Source organism: Mytilus californianus, unplaced genomic scaffold (genome assembly GCF_021869535.1).
Source record: "Mytilus californianus isolate M0D057914Y unplaced genomic scaffold, xbMytCali1.0.p SCAF_13, whole genome shotgun sequence".
Taxonomy (NCBI): Eukaryota; Metazoa; Mollusca; class Bivalvia; order Mytilida; family Mytilidae; genus Mytilus; species Mytilus californianus.
The window spans coordinates 24,950,928-24,968,548 of NW_026262615.1; the positions used below are offsets into that span (position 1 = coordinate 24,950,928).

At 31.6% G+C, this 17,621-nt stretch overlaps 2 protein-coding genes and 1 long non-coding RNA gene across 13 annotated transcripts in view; 2 read left to right on the forward strand and 1 right to left on the reverse strand.

Moving 5' to 3' along the window:
- Positions 1-17,621, reverse strand: part of LOC127723409 (glucose dehydrogenase [FAD, quinone]-like) — a 483,936-nt gene that overhangs the window by 88,720 nt on the left and 377,595 nt on the right. The gene's annotated exons all lie outside the window — the stretch shown is intronic.
- The window catches only part of LOC127723414 (perlucin-like protein), a 136,682-nt gene that overhangs the window by 48,645 nt on the left and 70,416 nt on the right, over positions 1-17,621 (forward strand). The window lies entirely within an intron of this gene.
- LOC127723424 (uncharacterized) lies at positions 12,202-16,977 on the forward strand. Its single transcript, XR_007992076.1, has 4 exons — positions 12,202-12,295; positions 14,210-14,377; positions 15,858-15,887; positions 16,873-16,977. It is a non-coding gene; the product is annotated as an uncharacterized LOC127723424 (long non-coding RNA).

Genomic DNA, 17,621 nt, shown 5'->3' on the forward strand with positions numbered 1-17,621 from the left:
GATCCGTATGAATTGAATATCATAATGCAGCGTAGAACCGAAAGCTTTGAATATCATGATGTAGAACCATAATCTTTGAATATCATGATGTATATCCGTAATTTTGAATAACATGATGGAGAACGCTAAGCTTTTTAATATCATAATTTAGAACCGTAACTTATTTAATATTATAATGAAGAATTATAAGCTTTTAGATACGACAATATAGAACCATAAGCTCTTCAATACCATACTTTATAGCCAAAAGCTTTTACAAATTATGTTTAGACCCAAAAGCTTTTGAAAATTATATTTAAAACCATAAGCTTTTGAACATCATGCTTTTATTGTTTAAAGTCCATAGATTATTGATATTACATTTAACTTGTTTAAAGCACATGTTGCTAAAGTTAAAATAATGATGACTTCTATTGTTAAAGGATGGACAATTATGATATTCACGACCTTCGGGGCTATATGCTCCATAATTGAGGATTTTTCGTCTTTGATAAACAACATTTGTATGAACATCTGAAGTTGTTTTTGTTAAATTTGCATTAAGATTACATGACAATGGTATGAGCAATGTAAGCATAATGCCAAAGAAATCGATTAATAAGGTCATCCAGAGTCTCATACGATAATTATTTAAAATACACTGTTTAAGGTATATCGGCCGTCTTCCGGAATTTTGGATATTACAGAGGCATAACAGAATTGATTTGAATTAATAGTGAAATGTTCAAAAATTGAGAGTAGAAATTGTTTTTTATTCATTTGTAAGACATTTTATCTAAATGAAGAAAATTATTTGTTTTATTATATTAATACTACTGTACAAATACAGAATATTATTTGCCGGATTAAATTTTTTCAACTCTGCGATATAGGGGGAGGATAATGTAACTTTTATAAACGAAAGTGTTATGGATTAACCTATTTTGTTTTGCTGCAAGAAAACGAATCCCTTGACCCAAATTTGTCTTTTTTTCCGAAAGTATATTGTAGGAGCTATCTTCTCATATTTTATCTAAACATTCTATAGTGTAGATTTCTTTCTATCACCCAAAATATATTATCAACGGAACTAAAGAGACGTGCAAAAAGTATTTGGTCACAATTGCGGCATGTTTACGTTTGAAAACGAAAGTAACAAAGTTCTAACTTATGCTATGAATGAATAAACCAACGAAACACAACAAAAATAAAAACTTACCTTTAATACTTGGTGATGTGTCCTTTTAGCTTGATAACATTTAATATTCTTTTTGGAATCGACTTGTACAAACACTTAATATAAGAAGGCGTAATACTAACCCAAATACGGTAGATTTCCTGAATAAATGGTTTTTAGATTAAGCCATCATCTTAGTACGTGTTTGAAGTTTTCGTTTTAATAAATAACCAAACGTTTACAATCACATTAAGGTCTGGAGATTCTGCAGGCCAGCTCATACTGTAAATTCTGTTCCTGGCTACAAAATCTTGGGTGGACTGAGCACGATGGACAGGGGTATTGTTATCCTGAAAATAATAATTACCTCTCGTAAAATGTCTAGCTATAACTGGCCTCAAAACTTCATCGAGTATTTCTTGGTTTTTAATGGCATTTAAAATGCCCTCTATGGGAGAAAGTGTACCTTACCCATACCACCAAATCCATCCTCAAATCATGACTTGGTATTTTGTTTGAGGTGTACGCGGTTGAACAAGGTCTGGCCTCCGCCGCTCGTCTCTTTTTCGCCCATCATATACATGTTGATAATGTCCAATCATTGCTTTACTCTCATCCGAGAAAATAACCATTTTTTAGTTGCCATTAACCGTCCATTGCCCTTTTTCTCTGCACCATGCAAGTATTTTTTTACGATTGACTTCCTTGATGGCCACCTTCTTCTTATGAACACGCCTGTAAAACCCATGTATAAGAAAATGGTGCTGAATGGTACGTTAAGATACAAAAATACCAATTTTTACCTTAAACTTGTTTGTTATGTCACACTAAGAAATCCTACCACTATTTTTTACAATGCGTTCCAGAGTGCGGTAATCGCGTGGTTTTACAAATTATGGTCGGCCAATTCTCAGTTTATTTTCAACTGAACCTATGTCTAAAAATATGCAAACAAAGTCAATAACTATTGACTTTGGGATTTTAAGTATGTCAAGGATTTGTTGACGAAAATATCTATTTTGGAATAATTCTAATATTATGTTAAGGATATCCGTTGAGAGTTCCTACCATTTTCTACCCATCTTGTTTTTTACTTGTTTCAAATTGCAGAGTACAACAAACTTCAAATGGCCGTAGATCATATAATAAACAGTGCTAAAAATAAATGTTTTAAACATTAGTGACGTGAATAACGTAGGGCAAGGCCATTTAAAGTCTGCTGAGTCAGCAATAAAAAAGTTAACACGCCGCCATAGTGATCAAACACTTTTTGCACGTCTCTGTAATTTTGTGATTATTTTGTGATTATGTGATTATGTTATTATGTTGTTTTGTTATTTTGTTATTTGATAATGTCGTAATTGTCGCTATTTGTTGATTAAAAAAGGCTTCTTTTAGAATTTTACTTCGATTTTCAGACGCCTTAAAGGCAATCAAATTCAAACAATAGATGCCTCATCATTATCTGGACTAACATCGCTATTGCATTTGTAAGTACATAAATACTCAAAATCGTATTGTGTCCGCCATGAATGTTATCACGAATTTTTAATATATGTGAAAACGGACAGTCAGATTATTTTTTATCCAATGGATTTGTCCATTCCGACATAATTTTTTATCGGTTCTCGATGTCCTAAGGACTTAATTAACGGCTGATTTTCTTATTTTATTCATCTTTTGAATGTTGTGAACGTTAAGTTATGTGTTGATATCATTGTGTGAACGTAATGTTTTTCCCGGAAAATTTGACAGTTGCCGATCTAGAGTTATGAAATTCCATGGAATGGGAAGACATGTTTTGTTTTTACACTTGTTGTGTATCCAACATTTCTTTAGTAACTGCTATTTACTGCAAAATCGATGTCAATACGGATGAAGTCGTGCTTACTTCTTAAAATATGCCACATCTATATACTTAATGTCGATGATATACATGATTAGCCTTGGATGTAAGAGACCTATCATTTGCACGCAATGCTATTGTGTGATTTGTAAGTACAAAAAAGAATTTCAAATAGTAAACATGATAACTCTTTGAATTCAAACTCATCAGCTGATTTTTATAGGTTATTACTTTTCACACACAAAAGCGTCTTACAAAATCCGTTAAACCTCATTATTGTTTTATTGTTACTTATAGCTCGTTGATTATTGTATTTATTTTTTATAAATATAAATAGTATTTGTTGAAGCTCTTTGGTCATTTATTTTGCGAGACAGCCTTTGGCAAGGGTACATATGAATACTGTCGGTCTGGTCTTTCACGTGTACAATTCTTGCCAGATTTTTATGAAATTCATGTATAAGGTTTATATCAGCTATATGGCGGGCAAGTTCGAAATTCATTACCAACAGCTATTTCTAAAGAGGTTATGCCTAGAAAATTTAAATCATATAGGAAATTGCATTGTTAGCGGTCTTAAACCTGCATTTCTTAAAGGATTGTTACTAAATTTATATTGAAGGTTTATAACAACAACGTCTTACTCGAATTCAACGTTCAATGTTGATCAATTATTTTTTCCTAATGTTTGTTCTCTAGAAATGTAAATTCTACAGAAAATTGCGTTGTAACTACTCTGAAGTGTACAATTCTTGCCAGAAATTTATGAAATTAATATCAAAAGTTTATATCAGCAATGTGCCGAACAAATTTCAAAATTAGTCCAAATAAACTATTTTTTAAAAGAGTTATGCCCCTTGAAAACATTATTTATATAGAAAATTGCAACATTTCCTGTAAGATTATCATAAATTTTATAACGAAGGTGTATATCAGCAATGTCTCGGGAGAGTGCCGACAAACTATTTTTTTCAGAAGTTATTCCCATTGAAAAAAAAAAATTGTAGTTGTTGCCTTTGAACAGGTAAAATGTATGCAACATAGTAGACATTGGAACTCAGACCAATTTTTGTTTAAGTTTAACATCATTGCACTTTTGGGCAAATAGGTATCTTAAATAATTCCAAATTGTGACAGACGTTTTAAGCAGTTTTCGTCTGCTAGTCTTCGCATATAATGTTCTGTTTGCCTCAGGCAGGTGTATATGTGTAATGGGAAATATATCCAGAATAATCATTTAAATCTAGATTAAATAAATTTGATCTTGCTTCAGTTTTTTTCATTGCAATAAAGAACCCTTCTTTGGTCTAAGGTCTAAAATATCAACCAAGTTCACACAATGATTTGTTACACCAATGCCTCTAACGGGTTTCTTCGATATTGACACAGATGGACGACTTTAAACTAAAATCTATGACAAACGTGATGATTTCTACTTTCTAGCAGTAAATGCCCTCTGGAACATCGTATGGCGTTTACATATATTAATGTATACGTTACGCTAGTGCGTGTAGACATTATACGTCCTTCATTAACAGGGGTGATCTTCTGACAAAACAAAACACTGCTCTTACAGAATTAGAAGGAGAGGACAACTGAAATCGACACTACATCCGTTGTTACGGTCACCATCACCAATTGGTTAATTCGTATGACAGGTGATTTATGCATAGCAGAAGACCCTGTCCATGTAACTTGTCTCGCTCCTTTTGGGAAACATGCCTCAGATGTGTTTTACATTGATTTCTTAATTCGGAATAGATTCACAGCGGTTACCTCTAATTTCTTACCCACACAAGTAAATAACCACACTCAAACGATCTATATCTTTAAAGATTTATTTTCACAAAAGTATGTTCTATCATTCTCAAAATATATTATTTCAAATTGTGAATAAATTGTTTGCCACTAATAATTAATATGGAGCGTACGTTTACAAGTACTCTTGACTGTAGAAGCACATGGCACTGACTGTATGCAGAACTGATATTAAAATATTCTTGCAGAGATTTATCAGATAACAAAATTTCTAATATTGAAGATGGTGCGTTTTCTGATCTTCAGTCATTGATTAAAATGTAAGTATCTAATCACAACATGCACATATAGAAGTAATAACATTAGAAATGCTGATCTTTACAATCGACAAATATAGTAAATAAGAGAAATGTATCATTCAAAATAGGTCAAATTGTACGTCAATGCTAAGTTTATTGTTCTGTACGAATGTTATTCATAATGTTACAAACAAAAAACAATTGGAATAAAATCAGATCTGTCACCTTGCTCCTTTAGATTCTTTTTGTCCTCGAGTAAGTTCTGAAAAATCCCAAATAAGGCGTGATAACCACATAACCTTTATATAGCAAATATTCAATCATCCAATCATTTCGAATGACTTGTTGACACTTAAATCACAGATACCCCCTCCCCCACATACACAGCTTAAGCCATGACATCGGTAATATAAACAATGATTAAAAACATAGCTATTTGAAGCATGTTATAAATCAGGTCCGTATACAAAATCGAAACCACGGGAGAAAAGCCATTTTTTTGAAAGGAACATTTTTAACAGAACCATTCAGAATAATAGCACTACAAACCAGTAAAAGTCTGAAATGGCCTATATCTGTACTCGACTGTACTGATTTTTACTCGACCAGTCTGAATTGGTCTGAATTTTACTCGACATTACTCGACCCCAGTCTTAACCATACTCGACTGTACTGATTTGTACTTGACCCTTATCTTTGCCATTGAAAATAGTCTGAACTATTACTCGACCAGTCTGAAACAGTCTTAAGCCATTCTCGACCTGTACTCGACCTATTTTTTTCAGTCTAAACCATACTCGACCAAAGGTCTGAACAATACTCGACCAGTCTGAACCATACTTGACCAAATAACCTCTACTTTATCTAAATTTTAACTGTTAAAATAAATTTCTTTTTAACTGACATGACAACAGCCACAATAAAATAAAGATATATTATAAAAACAGATTTTTACATTCTTACATGATTCTCAGATTTATTGAATAGAGATAGTTAAATCAAATTATCTTATATCTTATGATTTTTTCTTTTACCTAAAAAAAAAACACACATATACTGAGGGTAATTAAACCTTATTTAGGTGCTTCTTGTTTGGCATGTGTTTTTTTTTTAATTAATTTTCCTAAATTCCTAAATAAAAACTACAAAGGTTTCATGGTTACATACAAAATATGTACAATAGCTATATAATTATCTTTTTATTGAGGTAACAACAGCCAACAAAATCACTGAAATTGTTTAACCTTATTTTAGAAATATATCTATTATTATTATTTGGGATATATTATATACAATATATATCAAAAAGGGATAAAAATTAAAGAAATTAATAAAATTGTTCTTCTGATTAGTGGTGAAGTATAAAGTAATACCTCCTGCTTGGGGCAAACTCATGAAAAAGATCACACCTGGTCAGAGAGTATTAAATTCTAAATAACATTCCTTCAAAATTGCAGCATCCTGTGAAACTTAAATCGCAATGCCTTTTCAATTCACTAGATTAGTAATACACGAGTTTAAGAAAAATAGGGCTTTCTTTTTACCTGTAAAACACACATGTACTGAGGTAATTAAACCTTATTAAAGTGCTTCTTGTATGCCATGTCTTTAATTTTGAGAAAAATTATCTAAATTTAATTGAAGTAAACACATTTCCTTTTTTAAAAGTTTATCACAGGAATACTATGGAAGTTCTATTATCATGATTATATCAAATTCTTGGTGTAACAAAACAAAGGTGTCATTTTTTAAATTTATTAAGTTGCTTTATATACTATTTTATATATATTTTAATAAAAAAAAATGTTCACTGCATTATTAACTAAACTCAACTGACACCATAAATCTATACGAGTCTTAAGTTAATGGTGAAAATTGTCCAGTAACCATAAAATATATCTAAAACATTCAAAAATTTTTGAATAACATTGAAAATATTAGTCACAATTCAGTTTTGAGATTATTTGATCAGCTTGTTTTATTTTTATTTCAAAGGTGATATATATGTATGTATATAAGTGTTGATGAATATGGTGATGAAGTTATATTATGTTTATAGTGAAATTTTGGTTTCAATGCTACTGTGGATTCATTTATTTTCGTGGGTACCAATTTTCGTGGATTAAGGAAAACTTGCATGTTCGTGGATATTTAATTTCGTGGTTTTGCCGAAAGTCTGCCAACAAGCCTATACAAAATATGTAATTCGTTGAACATTTAATTTCGTGTTTCACTTGTACCCACGAAATCCACGAAAATTGGTATCCAACGAATAATAATGAATCCACAGTATATTGAATACATTTTTAATTTCAAATTGTTGTTCAAATTTCTAGCCAGGGGAAATAGCTGTTGTTAAAAACAGTTCCTAAATTGATGAAATACAATAGATAGATACAAAAAATAGGTCTAGGTTGGTTAAGACTTGGTCGAGTATGAATCAGACTAGGTCGAGTATGGTTCAGACTAGGTCGAGTATGGTTCAGACTAGGTCGAGCATGGTTCAGACTAGGTCGAGCATGGTTCAGACGCGTATAAAATGGTTAAGTACTGGTCGAGTAAGGGTCGAGTACAAGTTCAGACTGTTAAGTATGGTTCAGACTACAGTCGAGTATTATCAAGTAAATTTCAGACCAATTCAGACTGGTCGAGGAAAAATCAGTACAGTCGAGTACAGATATTGGCCATTTCAGACTTTTACTGGTTTGTAGTGTAGTTTTCTCTCTTTTGTCTGGCAAAACTGTTTTTTTTTTCTCAACAACTGAGAATCTTTAGAGAATATAACTCCAACGTGGCTGTTCACGTAAAGAAAATGAGAATATTTGGTAATTTAAAAGTGTAAAAGAAAAGGTATATATCAATGAAGAAAATCCCGAACTGGCAGACAGTTAGCACAAACTTGTAATGTACGGATACAACGAAAACGGATGTTCGTAGGTCATAGTGGTGGACATAGTACAATTTCGATTACGATGTCAATCAACACGATTGTATATTTTAGTTTTTTGTTATATTCTTACACATCAATTAATGTGATACAATTTGCCATTTTTAAAAAGTGGTTTGAAAAGTGCATTATCAATGATCTCAGAACATGTCCCTATATTGTAGCCACAAATTAACAAAACTTTAGATTATTTGTTTCAAAACTTAAACTCTGCGTTAACGAATTGTTTGGGGATATTTCAGGATTGTTTCTGTCTAAAACCTTTAAAGACTATTAAAAATGGAAAATAGTACAGTAAAAGCCAAATTGCCAACAAAACACGATTACTATCAAATGCTTTAAATGTTTTAACAAACTACAGTTTGCATGTTTAAGATCGGTAAGTCATTAGTGTATGCCTTGTTGCATATTTCATCAAAACTTGGTATCGTCCGGGTGGTTTCTTCAATATAAAGACCTATCGTTCTGAAAAGAAATAACTCAATATAAGTAAGTTAGGTATACATTTTATGTACGAGGAAATCACCTTCAACTACAGCTAAAGTCAACGGAACTCACAAAATGAAAACAACACTTCATGATTAGGTACATTCGAAGCGCTATTCGAAATAAACCTTCAAAAGGAACGCTCAAATAAAAAAAAATGACACACAAAGATGTATAAATGCTGGAATACTTTTGGAGCTATATGATCAGAATTGACAAAAAAAGTTTATATGTAGAAAATTAAGTAAATTAGTGCTTTGCGTGCTTTTGTGTTTCGTGTAGATTAATAGACCTTTTAAATTTGGCAGAGAGTTAACCGAAAACAAATTATCAAGCTTAAAACCCGATACGTTCACTAATCTTGGATCATTGGTTGTTTTGTAAGTATTTTATTTTTTAATGTAAACTGTTTAATTGAAAATCATTATAACGTAACAGACAAGTTGTAATTCATTGTGGATAATGTGTTTTGTGTTAAACAAGAACACGAGCGCGTCATAAAGAAATACATCTATTTTTTGCCACAATGTTGTGTTTATCATGTATTTTTTTTAATGTAATAAAAAGTGTGGGTCAGAGGGTTTTTTTCAAGCTACAAGTTGTGCAAACTTGTCAGATTTTTTATAGATTGTTAATGGAAAACCCAATTTTGTGTGACAAAAGAAACTAAACGATGGAAATTTTTGATAAAATATGAGAAGTAAAGAAAAAACGGGGTCACGGGACTTGTTTTCACTAGTAAATGAATTTAAGTCTTGAACGCTCATTGATCTTCACACCATTTGGAAAATCTGAACAATAAATTCATGCAATAACTCAATGATGTTTTGTCTTTCTGTAAATTTTCAGACTTTTGCACTGCGTAAAATACAGTACTCTACAGTCAATTCACTAGCTGTCAATTCAGTAAAGCGTTCGATGTACCTTTCTGGATTAACCTTTACCAGGAATGCTCAAATCTAATCCCTTGAAAGCTACGAAAGTGTAACTAGTTCAAGTTCAAGTTCAAATTCTGTATTGTAAACTCTCAAACACATATAGTGTTACAAGAGGAATTCAGTACATATATTCAAATGGAAATGGCAGCTAAAATATACAAATTTGTATCATTAAATTATGAGCAGATGTTTTATCTGAACAGTACAGCTACTTACAATATTTTTTCTAAATTCCTCAAAAATATAGCTATATTCTTTAAGACCTTAATATTACATAATGAGAATAGTCCAGATAATTTAAATATACAGATGAATAACGTGTATATTATGTTGGAATGCATTGAGTTCTAAGAGACGTTCCTTTGATATGGTTACATACAAACACGTAGTGGTATTCATTACCTATTTCATTCAAGTTACACAAATGACAAGTCATGTGTTTCATGGATGTACCAACCCATCTACCTGTTTCGACAGGAAATTTAACATTTGAGCATCTTAGTTTACATATAGAAAAACGATCAACTTTATTTAGTTTGTATTAATTTAGCAGCTGGAAACCTTTATCATCAATTGACCGGAAAGTACCCAGACAAAACAAATAATACAAGATGGTCTAGAGTTATACATTCTAGTTGCTCAAGTTGTGTATCTTTTGATTTTCTTTACAGTTTTCCTTTTATTTGTCTTGGTGTTATTATGTTCCTTTTGGTCGCATGACTCCTGACGTGACTCGGTATTATATATCTGACTATTGCGTTTGTGGCTTTTGGAGCTCCTTGTGCAGGTGGGTGCAGAGGAGGTAAACAAAGTATAACAAAATTCCAAACTCAAAGACAAATTCAAATAGGGGAATTCCCTAAAAACTAACAAAGTCAAACTCTATCAATCAACGGAACAAGTGAAACACAATTATATGACGAGAGTTTCACTGTTCCAATAGCCATACTCATCATACCATGTCATGTGAAAATCCATATTAGTCATCCTGTAAAATATATCATATTCCAGTATTGTTCTTTATATACTGATCACTCCCATTTTGTGTTAAGATAAATGCAGCGAATATGATAATGAAACGGCACTAATTGTTTATATAGAGACAGGGGGATTGAAAACAACTGTGCTGTATCTAACACAGTCATTTATAAGCATCATTTGTTGTGATGATTTATTTAAAAGTATGATATATCAAAAATTATCAACTATTGACTTGTTCTCGCTGATGTATGTCAACGACTTTTTGAAAAACAGCATATGATTAAAAGACCATTGCATATCAAATTAATTTCCTTTATTGCATGTCCTGCTTTTATTTAAATGTTGGCAATATTTGCAATCCAGGTCGTTATTCGATAACATGTTGACAACGGTATCAGCTAATATATTTGCGAAAGTATCAAGGTTTCAAATTTTGTGAGTATTATTGGCATATCTTAAAACGCTACTTTTTATCTTCATATATACTTAGAGCTCATGATTCAATACCGCATAATTTGAATGAAAATTACCATTCTTAGTTGAAAGAAGTTTTACTTTTAGTAGTTAACTTATTCATGTTATATGTCAAATTTTCCCCAAATATATTTATTTTTAATGATTACAAATTGATTTTACTATATTTTCATTTAAAATTTTATGATAGTACATTAATTTTCTGTCTTTAACCGCGTGTTTTTACACGTTGTGTTATTAAAAATGATTTCATTGAATAACTGTAAATTTACAAAAGGAAGTATATATACGTTAAGGTGTATTTAAATGGCAGGGCAATGGGCAGAAATCCACTGATATGCTGTTCCATGACTGATTGGTTTCAATGGGCTGCCAATCAAATCATAGCCGACTTCTTTACCGGCACTTGCACTGAAAATAGTACTAAAATACAAGATTTTGATGTATCAAAGTGTCCAGGTTAGTATTTCTTAGTTTTATTTAAAGAGTAAACCAACCATAGATGTGCCAGAAGGGAAGGGCACACAATCGTCATTAAAATATACATTATATGAATTATAGTTTATAATTGACTTCTATAACTTGTTCGTAATAAACTAAATGATGATATAAAACAATCACAATTGGAAATGATGAAAAAGTGGCTTTAGCATTGAATTACAGTTATTTTTATTTATACAAAAGAAAAGCAAGCATCCATATCACAATGCAGGAACGGAAGCGTTTATCACTTAAAAGATGATGGTCATTTGCTTTCATTACGTATAAATTTTCCAAAACACATCATTTAATTCTTATATATGCAGATTTCACAATACACAAAGATATTCACATGTTGAATCAGTGAGTAATACTTTAAACACAAAAGTACGGCAGCAATTGTCTAGTGCGATGAAAACAGTACCACACAATGTGAAATTGGTTATATTTGTTTCCAAATTTTCAAGAACAAAGTGCATATCAAGGTGGAGAGAAAGCGTAGTGGTTTGAACTATTTTTCTATCTTTTTCTGTTCTTAATATCATACCCAACCATTACACTTTTGCATCTTATGAGTTAAAACCTATTCATAGATTACAAGCACTGACATTTGTGACATGAAATTTAAGACATAACTTTCTAAGAAAAGTTCCCTTTGAAACATGAAGATAATCAAATTAAGAATTGTAAAGAAACTTTTTTTTATGAATCATTATAGAATTAAGAGATAATTTAGAAGAAACTTTTGTTTATATTTAAAAGTTGATGGCGGATGGAGCTCCTGGTCGAACTCAACATGTTCCGTCACATGTGGAAACGGAACTTTGTCCAGAAATCGAACTTGTGACAGTCCACTACCTTCCAGGGGCGGAAAAAATTGTAATGGGTCGAGTGTGGATTCATCAGATTGCAGCTTAAGTGATTGTCCAGGTATTTGTATTTACAGGATTCAAAATAAAACCCATGTCTGTTTAAAGAAATCATGTATCCAATTTATTGGTAAGGCAGGGAGATTAAAAAAACAAATATACAAAATGTTTAAAAATAAAAGAACTTCGATCTAAACATGCTAAAATATTCATGAATCTGACCAATAAACGGTGATGGAACGGACTGTTTCTAGTTCAGAATCATAGCAAAAAGTAAAATAACAAAAAAACCGAACTCCAAGGAAAATTCAAAACTAAAAGTCCCTTATCGAATGGCAAAAACAAAAGCTCTAACACATTGAACGAATGGAAAACAACTGTCATATTCCTGAAATGGTACCGGCATTTCCTTTTGTAAAAAATGGTGGATTAAACCTGGTTTTATAGCTACATGTAAATTAACCTCTAACTTGTATGACCTTCGCATAAAATTCCAATATATTAACAACAAATGTTGGTTTGAGCATTCCTGGTGAAGGTTGAACCAGAAAAGCGTTCTGATGAAATTTTTATTTTGAAGAAAAAAAGTTCCAGTTTGAAAATAAATACTGATGTTAAAAGGTGACAACTATTTAGGAGATAATTGCATTGGTTTTTTTTTAGTTAACCTTAGTAAAACGTTTGTTTTACTGTTGCAATTTAAGTTTACCTAGCGACACGTTATGAAGATATGTAGAGTGATAACAGTAAAATAAATTGTACGTAATACAAGCTTAAAATACAATACAGTTATCACATTTCGAAGGCAAAATTAACAGAAATTCTCGCATTAAACACAAGTTCCAGAGAATTGTTGGATCTATGTTAGCTTTGGAAAAAATAAAACTTTACATAAGATATAATTTCAGGTGAGAAATCTGCAAATGTCTTTATGATTAAAGAAACCACATGCCACACAGGCGGTCTAATTTATTTATGGACTGCTTTATTGAGACTTTAACAAATATCAAAGCAACGCAGACACGTAGCGAAATGTGTCAATGATGTACTGAAAAAAGTTTACCAGTTTTTTTGTTATCGATACTTAACGCTTATAAAGAAACAATAAAAGACTAATATTTAGACTTTAAACGAAGTTAAGTCAACTTCCGTATGTCATATACTTCATGGACTACAAAAAAGCAAAATTTCGTGATTTCCTTTTTTGGAATGCAGTCGGTTTAAACCAATTATACAGTGAAAAAAAATGAACATACTGATCATTATGGAGACATTTATAACTTATCGGGATACCGAGTTTATAACGACACTACAGATAACTGTTATTCTGTTATGTAGAACAGATTGGTGAGAAAGCCTCCATCAATTACACTTAAAATTGAAAATATTTCTTATGATTCAGTTTTTGTAAAGATTGCTAAATTGATGAACATTTAAACCAACATTATTTTGAATAGCCAAACCTCTCTAAGGTATTTTTGCGAACAAGAATTTCAACAACCTCAAAAACCCGTATCGGTATCCTCTACTTCTAACAGCTACATCTAGCGCCGATTGTTTTTTGCAACTTTGCCTACAAATCGATCATATAAGTTTGAATTAACTTTGGAAAGGTTATATTTTCTTTTGTGTGTCCTATGGTATGAACAGCTGAACATAACGTTTCATTACATGGCACCTGATAAAAAGCTGTATCTTTGTTGAAAGCATCTTTGTGACAAAAAACAGACGTTGTTAAGTCCCACACAAACATTTCAATAATAGAGATATGTTGGGTTTTTTTTTAACATAAATGTGGTTTTTTTTACTTAAAATTGGTTTCAACGGTAATCACGCTAACCTTTTTTTCTCATTAATCTACTTTGTCTTGAGTCTAAAAAGATAAATGTTTTGAAAACAATAATGCTGTCAAATATTAAATATGTATATATATAAACTTCGAAAACTTATTCAAATAAAGTTTCATCTGTTATAGTTGATGGTCAGTGGGGTTCCTGGTCGACTGGACCATGTTCTGTCACATGCGGTAATGGTATTCGATATAGAAAGAGAAGTTGTGACAGCCCATCAAAATCTAACAATGGACAAGATTGTATTGGTTCCAACATATTCACCGTAATCTGTACCTTAGGAGCATGTTCAGGTACGTTAACATATAAAGCAAGAAACGCTTATCATGATTTATAAGATTTAAACATTGATTTCCTTCTGTTGTCTCTAAATAATTTTATAGTGATTAAGAGTATAACACAATGTTGACTGCTATACCCCAATTGTTGACATTTTTTCCTATTATGTCTGTTTGATTTGCTCACACATTGTTGTCAATTTAATGTTGTACCCATGTCTATAAACCTCAGATCCCTTTGGTAGCTTGCTTATGTTTACTTTTTGCTAGGGTTATTTCCATGCAACAGACGAAAACCTGACATTTATGGAGCTATTGAGAATACATACAAAGGTGTTGAAGAACCTAAAAGCCGGCTGAATGTGACATGAAGTATTTTGAAAGTTGATTTGACAAATTTAAAGACCATGTTGAGATTCATTCGTGTATATAATGAAAAAAGTAAAAAAATATCAAAAATACCAAACCCCAAGAAAAATTCAAAACGTCCCTTATCAAATGGCAAAATCAAAAGCTCAAACACATCAAACGAATGGAAAACAACTGTCATATTCCTGACTTGGTACAGGCAATTCCTTATATGGAAATGGTGGATTAAACCTGGTTTTATAGCTAGCTAAACCTCTCACTTGTATGACAGTCATATTGCAGTCCATTATATTGACAACTATGTGAGCAAAACAAACAGACATACTAGGCAAAAATGTCAAATATTGGGGTACAGCAGTCAACATTGTGTTATTATCTTAATCACTATTAAAACAAATAACTATTTAAACAAAGAAAATCAAAATGGCATATAGACACTCCATAGATAAAGTACATAAGCAAAAATGAAAGACAAGAATACAAAAATTACCATAGCATAATAACAAAATGTAGTACGCATACAACTGTGATAACTATCAACCGTAACGTAAATATAAGAACAATAGGTCACCGTAGGGCCTTCAACAATGAGAACTACTCATACCGTATTGTAAGTCCTGGACATGACTAAATATGAAACAAGTAAAACAAGTAAAACAAGTAAAACAAGGAAACCAATGACCTGAGTTATGCATAAAATATAAAAAAAAATATGGTAGACAGCAACCAACGACAACCATTTTATTACAGGCTCCTGACTTGTGACTGGCAAATGAAAATGTGTCGTGGTCAAACATGTTTCTGAGTGCTCAGTCCTCTGCCTAACTTCTGACAGTAGTTGAACATATCCAATTAGAACAAACTGTAAAAATTCAAATGAAAATGGCACGTACTTAATTTGCGAAATAATATACGGATGGTAAATAAATAAAATACTAGTCATTGTGTCAATGAAATTTCTGTACATTGTTATTGGATCTATATATTATTATCACGAATAACGCCAACAGAAGACGTAGTGCTGACTTAAATAATGAATTCATATCATGTAATTTTTGTTTTACTATCAAACTTAATTTATATATAGCTGATCACTTGAATTGAATGTGTAAAACTGTATTTACAGAATCATGTAAAGAATCAGAAAAGAAACTAGGTAAATGATTTTAAACTTACAATTTTATTTGACGAACGCGGATCTAAAAAATAAACATCACTTTATTAATTTCATGCGTCCGATGCGCTATACTGCTATCATTTTGTAACACATTTATGACTTGAAGCGCTATATTTGTATGCTCATACTATGATTGTATAGTAATATGTTTTCGGTCTATATTATAAGCCGTCGATTGATCCGTTCATCTTCCCCAATAAGGTTAAAAAAATTTGTCAAGGTTTTTCCCCAGAAAGTTGTGGTCAATTTACTTTAAACTTGGTACACAAGTACATATGACGTGCAATATTTGAAATCTAAATTTTATGCCAAATTTAGGGTTTGAATTCGACGTCAACGTTCTTGAATAAAGCAATGTAGTAAAATCGGGACATTGTGTCATATGGAAATTATTGTTTATTTCATTTTGATATGTAAATACTGTACGTTTGATATGTCAACGGACCGCCTCGATGGTCTCGTGGTAGCGTTTTCGCCTCGGGTGCGGAAGGTCATGATCAAACAACAGACTTTAAAATTGGTATTTGCTGCAAATACCAATGTCATATCAAGCACGCGGCATTAAGGAGTAAGAGCAAAGACGGGTCAGCTCGGAGTCAGAATGATATGTCCTGGTTTGGTGACATGTCTGCCTGCCGACTTTTTTGTAAACCAAATTTAGCTAGCGACATATTTTAATAGCCTTAGAACCAGAATAGTTGTATAATCTGTAGTTTTACCGATTGTCAAGCCTGTCATGATTGTGATTTAAAACGTCCAGTAATGCATGCATAGTAGGAGACGATAATCCTCTCGATCCACCTTCAGTTTTTGTAAGTTTCATTAATGTATTAGTATGGTGAACTTATGGATATAAAATGTCTGTTTACTACCTAATACATGTTTTGTAATATTCTTTGAAAATCGAGATTGAAATAAAAATATGTGAATGTTATTTTTTTTTATTATTCTTTTTATCATGTAGAATCAAAGAAAATATAAGCAAGAAAATGGAAAAGATATCAGAATAGAAAACTGAATAGAAGAACAGATACAAACAACAACTAACGTGTACTACATGTTTGTCTTGTAACTTAGGGAAGATGCAAGACAATGGAATTATTTCTCGAATAAATTCAGAGGGATTTTATGAATAATCTATGTTTTGTCTGAGATTGCTAATTATTTACTATGGGTTATCTTTTCCTTCTTTATTATATCTTATTTGAACAATGTTTTTGGTAGGTCTACATCAAAGTGACTGATAATTTGCATGCTTAAAACAACTGATCTATATTTTACTATATGAAACTTCAACCAATCTGTATGAATATGTATTTTGGAATAACAGATCTAATCTATTTTATCTGGATTTTATTTTTTAATAAATATGTATATCATCTTAGTGTTTTATTTCTTATACATGCCAATACATATTTGTCCCTGATGAAGATAAATATAGATAAGAGCTTCGGATGCAAATACTCTACAAAGTGCCATTTTCATTTTCTAGGACTTGGTCAAGACAGCAGTCAGTGCTTCAGTACTGACATGATTTATAACAAAAATTAAGGTTTCCATCAGGCAATGTTTACCTTTGATGAATTTTGCCATGTTTTCATTTCATCTTTGCTCTTCGAATGCTTCGGTATTTATACATACTTGGCTTTCAAATCTGTGTCTTTGAGAGTTCCTGATGAAGGTGAATCCAGAAAAACGCTCAAAACGAACCAA